Source organism: Fukomys damarensis, unplaced genomic scaffold (genome assembly GCF_012274545.1).
Source record: "Fukomys damarensis isolate Sample0158 unplaced genomic scaffold, DMR_v1.0_HiC HiC_scaffold_35, whole genome shotgun sequence".
NCBI lineage: Eukaryota > Metazoa > Chordata > Mammalia > Rodentia > Bathyergidae > Fukomys > Fukomys damarensis.
In genome coordinates this window covers 16,770,792-16,774,677 of record NW_022900947.1, presented here as the reverse complement: position 1 = coordinate 16,774,677, position 3,886 = coordinate 16,770,792, and the positions used below count along the sequence as shown (strand labels likewise).

Below are 3,886 nucleotides of genomic sequence, written 5' to 3'. Positions count from 1 at the left end.
AGAATTTCCAGCTGGTGAGGTGAAGGGGAGGCATGAAGGGAGAGAAGAAGAGAATGAGCCTTCCAGTCCCAGCTGTGTTATCCAACCCAAACTAGATGCCAGACTTCTGAATTAAGAACCCATCTTAGGCAGTCAGCCTAAGTAGACACAATGCAGGGAAACATTGAAGAATGCAGCTGAGAGAGCAAACACTTTTGGCAAATGGCCTTCATTGAACTTTCCCAGCTAAGCCAGGCGCTTGTGCCAACTGAGTTGAGGTCCTCGCTGTAACAAAGCAAGGATGAGAGAACTTCTGGCTCTATCTTGTTTGAAGTGTGAGCATAATAAGATGGATGCTTTATTCCACTAAATTTTGAACTGGTTTGTTATGCAGCAATAGATAAACAGAGCATCATGAGCAAAGCCTTTGATATGACTTCATGATCGAGTGCCCTTCAAAATCAGAATTGTTAGTTATGGAAACAGTACCGTAAAATCCAGTTATTCAGAACTCTTGGGGAATAAGTCATTGCAGATGATGGAATGATGGCACTTCAAAAGATAGAGGTGATCAATCTTTTAAATGTGAGTTATATTGTATTTTAACTGTTTCATATGAATAGTTATACAGCCACACATACATTAAGATACATGCGTATTAAACACATACTGTGTGCAGAACCTTATGCTATGCCCTGGGCGAGAGAGCATCTTGCACCTGACATCCAGTCTCTCTACTCCTCATGGAGTTTACAGATTTCGGGAAGCACTAAGTAATTTCCCCAAGATTACAAAGACAATAAGTTATAGAGCCAGTGCTTCTGCCTAAATCTTCCCGACTCCATAGTTTATGGAAAGATTTTATAAAGACAAGCTGCCAAGTGAAATGAGGCCCATAGCCTGTGCGCATGCTGTTGACGTCACTCTTTCTACTCCTTTCTAGGTCATTTTAAGGTGTGATGCCTCTAAAAACATAGTTGCATTGAAAATGATATATTTATTTGTGTGGTTAAGTTTGGAACTGAAGTGTCCCCTGACAGCTCATATATTAAAGGCTTGGTTCCCAGCCTACTGGGAGGTGGTGGAACCCTTAGGAGCTGGGAAGTACCAGGAGGTTATTAGAAAAATGCCCTTGATAGGATATATAAACCCTGGACACTCTTCTCTTTCTTTTTGATTTCTGGCTACCATCATATGAATAGTCTTCCTTTGCTACAAGTTCCTGCCACTGTCATGTACTGTCCTGCCTTAGGCCCAAAGCAACCAGGCCAAGTGACCATAGACTGAACATAGACTGGGAACCCTTGAAACCATGAGCCATAATTATCCATCCCTTTCCACAAAAAAAAAAAAAATCTAAAAATTATCCATTTGACCCAGCTATTACCCTTTTAGGTATCTTCCCAAAAGTGTTAAAAATATCATTCCACAGGTTTATAGCAGCACAATTTATAATAGATAAGTCCTGGAAACAGCCTATATGCCCATCAATAGATGAATGAATAAAAAAGTGGTATTTATACACAATAGAGTACTACTCTCCCATAAAGAAAAATAAGCTTGAGACATCCCATAGGAAAATGATGTACCTTGAAGCTTTAAAGTTAAGTCAGACATGTGAGCTTGGACATCATATAGTTTCCTTTATTTGAGAAAGTTAATATAGAAAGTATGAAATGAAACAAAAAAGAGAAAGAGAGAGAGAGAGAGAGAGAGAGAGAAATTGTATCCTAAATATGTCTCTGCTGTTGATTTCTAGTTTCATTTCAACATTGTGTGAAGGCTCATAATGCAGGATTTCCCTTTCTTTGGATATATTAAAGTCTTTATTGCTGCTATGAGCAGAATTTATTTTGAAAAAAACAATTCCCAAAATAGGAAAATCTATGAAAATGGAGAGTAGCTCAGTAGCAGCCTAGATTTAGGGGGAGGGGTGGATTGGGAGGTGATAGCTAGTGGGGAGAGTGTTTTGTTCTGAGATAACAAAAAATGATATAAATGTGCCTGTGGTCATGGCTATACAACTCTGTCAGCATGCTAAAATATACTGAGCCATACCATTTCAGTTTGCAAACTGTATAATATGAAATATTTAGTTCAATAAAGCTGTTATTTAAAAAATTCCAAATTATCAATTCATTTAAAATCAATTTTCTCAGATATTTTGTCACAGCAGGGAAATTTGACTATCCAGTATACCTACATCCTTCTAAATAATACAGCATTAGCTCTCTGGTAAATATGAATTTTGCTTATGTTTCTACATGGTCATATTTAGGATTTAATTAGCAAATTCAGGTGAAGCAAACTATTTGCAGTCATTTAAGATGATATCAGTTATAATAATAATTATCCTTTAACATTTCTTGTGCCTCTAATCTGAAGATCGCAAAACACTTTACCAACATTAATTAAGGCTTGAAGGGTTTCAATGAGGTCATGAAGCAGTTTAATCAGTGTAATATTTTGAGATTTTTAAACAAAGCTGAAGCAACTTCCAGATTATACTTTGAAGCACTCTCCTTTCCTCTTGTTGGCCTGCACCTAGGAACTTGGGAATGACTTTTGGATTCCTTTACTTATTTCCTAAGTTTTACAGGAATTTTAGAACAATAATGTATCCTTTTTATATTAGAAAACACAAGAGAATTGGCAATGTTTTTCTCACATGAATTTATTGATTCACCAACTTGGTTAGTACCAGTCATTATGATCAAAATTCAAGAGTACATTGAATATAAAGCCTGCACTTAAAGACCTTCCAACTCAGAGGGAAAGATATAGAAAGAAGATACAAAGTCTGCACAGTGATGAGAGCTGTGCAAGAGGTATGCATAAGGTGTCACTCAAGCATATGACTATGAATCTAGCTCTGAAAACAATAGCTAATGCCACACAGAATTTATGTTATAAGCAGGCTTTTAAGATTTCACATAGCTCCTTAATTTTCACAACAATTTCGATATGCAGTCACTATGATATTCTTACTTTGATAAGGAAAATGATACAGAAAGCTTGAGCAACTTGTCCAAGCTCACCTACATGTGGACTTTGATTTAATTACTATACTGTAAGGTAGGCATGAGTGGGGTCATAGGAGACCCTAACGAAAAAAATGAAAGAAAAAAAAAGAATATTTTGTGGCTTGAAAAGCTCTTTTTGGTTAGTTTGGTGATCAGCAAACACTATTGAAAAGTCAGTAAGAAATGACTTTTATTGTACTTATATTCTGCACTAGCCTCTTGGACAGTATCAACAAAGTAGAATAAATGTTTATAGGTATTACCAGTACCTTCAAGCTTTTCTCAGTAGTAGGCACAATTTCCTACTCTATTGTGACTGGGGTTGATCCTTTTTCAGGATCCTGGAAGTGTTGACAGAGATACACACGATACAGTTACATATGAACAGTGAGTAGCCAGAATACCTATAAAACTAAGATAAACCTTCCTCAAAGTTCTGGGATATTGCCATTGTTACAGCTTATATTTCTCAGCTTTAATGATAAACATAATTCTGATCATATGGTCAAACTTAAGACTGCTCCTATCCTTGTTCCTCTCTTTTAATTCTTCTCTCTAGGCTGAATGTAAAATATCTAGTACCTGCTTTATGATAAATAGTAGGGACCGTGCTTTATCAGAGCTACTTTTAATGATATTACTTTAGAATGTTCTCTTTCCAGATGATGATTAAGAGGCTAATAGAAAAAATGGTGCCAGGTACCACAACAGCAACAGAACTTTGCTGTTTTCTGGATATTATTCTTTTCTTTGTTTCTTTCTTTTTTTTTTTAATGGAATGTGCTGAGTGTCTATAATTTTGTTCAGATGACTGCAGAACCTGGAAAAGCTGTTGCTGCTATCGATGCATAACATACTATTATTAGTCTTTATATATACATATA

The 3,886-nt window shown here is 36.2% G+C and overlaps 1 long non-coding RNA gene across 1 annotated transcript in view; it reads left to right on the top strand.

Moving 5' to 3' along the window:
- Nucleotides 1-344: 344 nt before the first annotated feature.
- LOC104852666 overlaps nucleotides 345-3,886 on the top strand; it is a 7,447-nt gene continuing 3,905 nt past the window's right edge. The window contains exons 1-2 of the long non-coding RNA XR_777553.1: nucleotides 345-564; nucleotides 3,340-3,389. This is a non-coding gene — a long non-coding RNA (uncharacterized LOC104852666). The remainder of the gene's footprint in view (nucleotides 565-3,339; nucleotides 3,390-3,886) is intronic.